At 32.8% G+C, this 6,292-nt stretch overlaps 1 long non-coding RNA gene across 1 annotated transcript; it reads right to left on the bottom strand.

The window, feature by feature from the left end:
- Positions 1-777: 777 nt before the first annotated feature.
- LOC136064053 (uncharacterized) lies at positions 778-3,221 on the bottom strand. The gene is made up of 2 exons (XR_010625701.1): positions 2,871-3,221; positions 778-892 (listed from the first exon to the last, which is right to left on the bottom strand). It is a non-coding gene; the product is annotated as an uncharacterized LOC136064053 (long non-coding RNA).
- Between the last annotated feature and the right edge of the window lie 3,071 nt (positions 3,222-6,292).

Here is a 6,292-nt window from a genome sequence, read left to right as displayed (position 1 = left end):
ATATGGTCGGGTTTAATGAATGAAACCTGTAGTCAATTGACGTTGTGCTCAGAGGCGACTGTATTTGACGGGATTGATTCATGTCGATAGGTTTTGGTCGGGTCTAGGTTGGTTTTCTCTCCCCTAGTAGCAACATGAAGAGTAAAAAGAAAATTTTCATAGTGATTGTGTTGCATTTAAATTCTTAATGGGTGCAAAATGGGTTGTTGCCTTGTTGGTCAAGTTGAGTAATAAATATATTTGTTCTACTAATATGATAGCCTGGAATTGATATTATTATGACAAGTTAATTTAATCGAACTTGAATAAATGACCTTAGGGTAGTTTAGGTATACTCTTCAATTTAATATATGATTATTTTTACAACTTATATGATATCGTATAAAAGTGCTTGTTACATATCATTCCTTGATGACTCTGCATACACATCATTCCTTAAGGATACGTTCTTTCTTGTCTTTTATGCATTAAACAAGATTTTTTTTTTCTTCTAAAATTTATCACCTACTTATTTTAATGGCAATCAGATTCCTCTACTTCTTCTTCTTCTATTTTATTTTACTTTATTTTTTGTTTTGGTCTACGTCTATCGATCTATGGTAGGATTTTTTTTTTTGGGAGTACGTCTACGGTAGTTACCACTTACCAGCATGTTTAGGTTTCAAATTCTATTGGGCGATGAACGATGACAAAAGTGTTGGTGCCTTGGTGGAGAAGCTAGAGTTTATATATATGGAAATTCTGAATGGTTAAGGAATAAAATTTACCAAACCTTCACAATTAATTTTGTGCATTATATTTCCATCATTGATTCCTGCTCATTGCGCTCAATATCACATTTTTAATATGGATCAACCTTGAACTCACCTCGTAAATAGTAACTCGCGACATCCTGCATTAAGATGTTATAAAAGTTGAAGCATTGAGAGTGTCAGGGAGGAACACATGGCGCTATTTTACATGATCCATCCCCCTAAATCAAATCAAGTATCTAAAATATACAATTCAATTTGATTTCTTACATGACACTTTAATTTCTAACAAAATAGTTTCAACCTTTTGTACTTGTTAAATTGTGGATTCATTTAGAATTTGGATTTTTCATAGTAGCTCTTCACAAATTCATTACACCCTTTCAAGTTTAGAATACTTTCGTTGAAAATCACACAAATTATATAATAACTTCTTAGGAAGCTCTTAACAACAACCAAAAGATATCACTTCAATATATAACAGTGGGATTTATGAAAAATTAATTCAATAAAAAGTTACTATGCTTATACTTCCATCCAAAGCCCTAAATTTTGAAATGATCGAGTTGATTTATTTTAATTGCTTCAAATTAAATTTATCATCATAACTTTATAGAATAACTATTGTAAGGTCTCGTTTTACAGCCTAAGCCCAAATGATATGAGATATTGGCCCAATTAGCCTAGTACAATAAATTTGTAGAGAGTGGGTTAAAGAACTAGGCCCTCTATGAATTTAACAACGGCTAGTATGGATTTAAAAGATGATCAAGCAAAAATCAGAGCACATAGGACTAAATGAATTTATTGTCCGAGGAGGCAAATCTTGGTATAAATCAACAAAATTGATTACAAGTACAACTTTGATTAATACAATGTCTTTTCTCTAGTTTTTTCCGATCCCTTCCTTATGGAGGAGTCCAAATCTTCTGTCTCATCAATTGTGCTCCACTTCATACTCCACCAATAAAACTTGGACAACTAGCCTCTCTCATTAAATGAGATAACTCTGACTTTAATGAGAGAGGCTAGTTGTTTCATTTAATGAGATATCTCATTTAATGAAAAAGGTTAGCTGTCCAAATTTTATTGGTGGAACATGAAGTGGAGCACAATTGATGAGACAGAGGATTTGGACTCCTTATGGAGGGTCTCTCACATTATATAGCTCCCCTTTGGACCATCTTGACCCTACACTTGTTGATCATCTAAACCCTCACTGGAGTGCATGTCCCATCACACATCTCTTTTGGCTTTCTATGAGTTGTGGTAGACAAAGCATCACTGTTTAGGTGTCTTCTCCACATAAATGCGGCCAGAAAAGTAAATGCAGTGCATTTAATGCAACGGTAACAGCTTTTCCTTAGATATTTCTGAGTTCTTATCGCCTTTATACGTGTATGATGCACGTCCTTATCGTGAGAGCCTTTTGGAGAGTCACCTAGGTTGTTGGAATACAAATTTGAATCGTATTCATCACGTCCGAGGAGGAGTTACTCATCGAACCATCCTTCATCCGTTCCTTCTTTATGAGACTTTAAACTTGGAACCTCTTATGGTTATTTGCCTCTCCTCGAACATACCCACGTCCTCAGATGAGGCTCAAGGCCCAATATACAATCTTAGGCCTTTATCCCTACAACACTATATATATATATATATATATTGTACCTTGACTCGTTTAAAAACATTTTTTGAATCGATAACTCCTTCCATAACCTTTAAAATGAGTGATTTGATATGAAAAATTGTAATTATTGGATAATCCCTTCTTACTTGAAACTAATTGCATTGTTATAAGTGTACTTGGCTTTTATGAAAATCAAATGTTTACATAATATTTATTAAGAAGCCATGTGACCGTAGCCAAAAGACATTTCACAAATTCCAAAACACAACATATGTTTATGTTGCTCTCAAACTTCACAATAACTTGGAATTCTCTTACTAGAAAATTTGTGGGAAATAAGGGTTATATATGAGAGGTTTATGTCTAGGAATAGCAGTAAAAGAAATTAACAAACTTCTCTCAGGTTCTAACAATCTCGGTTGACAATGAAATAAGTGAGGTGAGAGGAGAGCTTTCTATCCAATAGTTTTTCAAATAAAATAACTCACCTGACCCTTGCAGCTCGCTTGTGCGCTCTTCAATTCCAACTTCAGCTCTTGACCTCTTCAGACAATTACAAGATAGTCCCATTAAAAGTACAAAATACAATGAAAAATAGTTCAATGAAGTACAAAGGAATATCAAATATGGCACGAAATTTGCCAACACACTAAAATCCTAACATGTTGAAAGGGTGTGGAAGGACAGGAATAACCAGGATTGGAATTTCTTAATTTTCTATTGAAAACCCATGAATAAAGTATTCCCCTATAAACTACCTACATGCACTTTGGAACTAGACGCCCATTACTCGTAAGGCTCTACTGCTCAAGGCGCTCATTAACCTTCAAGACATACGCACAAGCACAAATATACACACACGCATATATATATTGTGTGCCCCCTTTTTGCTAATTTTTATAAAGGCTTTTTTATTTTTGCCAACTGTGACCCGGCCCATTCATCATTACAAGGAATGCTATTGCATTTTATATTTCTGTAATCATAAGAGAACATAAACATCATATGAACATGTATGCATATATATATCATATGTGGGTTGTAAAGTAGTAATGAGAGCCTTTGATGGTCTTGAGCAGAAATTCCAGGCTTTATGTAATCGGTTAGTCTTCTATATGGATCTTTTTATAGTTTACTAATATGCAATATGTTTGGAATGATTGTTCGTAGGGAATTAATCCTAGACAGTGGAGTGTGCGTTCATGATGTAAACTTAATAAATGATTGCCTTTTCATATGAACTGGGGTAAACACTCAACATTCGTCTGGCTTTGTGGTCCACGTGACAAGACTAGCTCTTGCATTTTTGGGCATCATAAAGCCTTTTCTTTTTTTTTGGTTTATTTATAATTTGATAATTATAATGAAGACGAGAATTTAAACTCTAAACTTTATAGAAATATCAAAAAATACCAACTAATTGAATTACAAAATTTTTGACTCATAAATAGGAGAATTACAAGAAAGAGGAGTTTCAAATAAATTAAGAAATATTGACTTCAATTAAATGAACTATCACCTAAAGGTGGAGCCAATAATCATTCTCAGCGAAGAAAAATTGGCCGATTGTCTGAAAGTGAAATTAGAGAGAAGCTAAATTTATTTATCAAATGAATATATTCATGTGTAGGTTGATCATTAACGCTTAGATAAAGTTTTTTTTTTTTTTAAATTAATTAATTAATTTTTATTTATGAAAAGATCGTAATTTTATTAAAAAAATAAATAAATTCATTACATATTGAACTAAAGTCAAATCAATAATATCTGAATTTTCTTCTATATATAATTAATGCTTTGAGCCAAAAAAAATACTTCACCAAGCGAAATATTGGTTATTACTTATTATCAAGCTCAGCAGTAAAGAAGACACATTACACCCCGACTTAGTCAAGTCATTGTAGTTGTGACATTTGGACTTTTAAGGCGGCTGAACATGCATGCCGGAATAAAGGCCACTTGTAACGTGCCTGACAAGCACAGTACAAAAGCCTATTCTTACTAAAGTTTTTTATTTTTATTTTTTATTAAAGATAGAATTTCTACTATATCCTAATCTAAGTGTATATATGCGTGAAACTTTTTCTTAGAAAGTTGAACCCCAACTCTTACCCCCCACCCCCTACAAACACTTATACTTGTGGATTAGGGGTGGCAAAATAAGCTTAAATCTATTTGCCCGCTCAAACTCACCTACTCTAATTGAACCCAAACTTACCGAATTATTATTTGGGTTAAATGAGTATCAACCCAATTAGACCCAGTAATTATTGGGTTTTAACTAAAAACCCATTGAGCCCCATTTAACCCAAAAACAATTAACCCAAATTCAACCCAACCCTTCCCATCCTTTTTTTTTTTTTTTTTGTGTTTTGAAAATACAAGTGCACTGCTCCATTACTTCAGAATATTCTCTCTTATTTTTTTTCTGGCAGAATCTTAATGCCATGATATTGTTTAAATAAAAGAGGATGGAAGTGAGTTTAATGTGACTGTGATTTAAGTTTTTAATCTGAGATCAAGGCCCCTGAAAACATTAAAGAATGTCGGGCTTCATGTAGCACAAAGACATAGTTTAGTTGATTGGTGAAAATGACTTGAAAAACTGTCAAACACACGGCTCAAATATTGGATTGAAGTGCTGTGTTGCTTGTAATGAGGGCCAGGACCCTCCATATATATATATATATATATGAATGCGCCGCCAAGATTGACTTTGTTACAATTCTGATCAAATTGAAGTGCGTTGTGACACTGTCGATTGAGCTAGATTGCAATATAGTAATACACATTGATCAAATTGAATTGCAAAGTTCTTCCTAAGTAGTTTTCATACTAGGCATTTTCTGAAAGTGGCACCTAGTGCTTTGGTTGGTAAGGTCACTACCGAAACACTAACCTTACAGCCATCTGTAGTCCATGTCGAATGAGTACCATTTGTTACTTTTTTACTGCTTCCTTTTCCAACTTTCCTTCTTACATCATGCTTCCTTATTAGTTTTTTTTTCTTTAACCAATACTAGTTGTTTGATCCTAATCCCAAACCATGTTGCATCATAAAATTATATAACATTAAAACTAGGCATAAAAACTTCATATTTTCAATTTTTTGTTTTACCATCGCAAACCCTTGTTATGTTAATCACTCTACAAGTACAAGTTTTTGTGAAATTGAGAAGTCAATGACTGAGATTCAAGTTTTTAGGAGAGAAAGTTTCACACACATATATATATTTAAATTAGACTAAATTAAGATTCTATCATATAGAAAAAACAAAACCAAAAAACAAAAAAGTTTTTAGTTCTCAATTTTTCCTCTTAAAAGTTTGTAGGAGTTCTACTGTTTTATACTACTTATTTAAGACATGTTCTTCTACTATTTTATACTACTTATTTTAGACATGTTTAACCATAAGCATATGGTTTAAATCATACTTTCTGAACAAACAAAGATAGAATTCCAAACTCCGGTCCAATTCTCAATTATAGCCTACACAAAAGATAAGATGTGGAATTAAATTAAGAAAGAAAGTTAGGATAAGGAACCCAAAGTGGGTGGGGAATGCATCACAACAGTTTAGACTTTGTTAGATATTTATATATAATTTCTCAAAGATATTTATATATAAATTAATATAAGCAAGCCTAATAAATGACATAACCTTCTAATATTTAATAATTCTCTGAAAGTATACAACATAACAATTCGAATTTTTTAATAAACCAAAAAAACAAAATGATTATCAAAGTAATTAGGCAATGAATGAATAAGGAGTGATGGGCATGATGATATGACAATAATGATATTGAAAATTGAAAAGTCCACCGACAGAATCTCACGCATCTCCACGTACGCGCCCACATGTCCTATCGCTTTCACCTTTTTTTTCCAAGTCCCTGGTTTTGGTTG

Source organism: Quercus suber, unplaced genomic scaffold (genome assembly GCF_002906115.3).
Source record: "Quercus suber isolate HL8 unplaced genomic scaffold, Cork oak 2.0 scaffold_616, whole genome shotgun sequence".
NCBI lineage: Eukaryota > Viridiplantae > Streptophyta > Magnoliopsida > Fagales > Fagaceae > Quercus > Quercus suber.
This window is presented reverse-complemented; position numbering and strand designations above follow the sequence as displayed.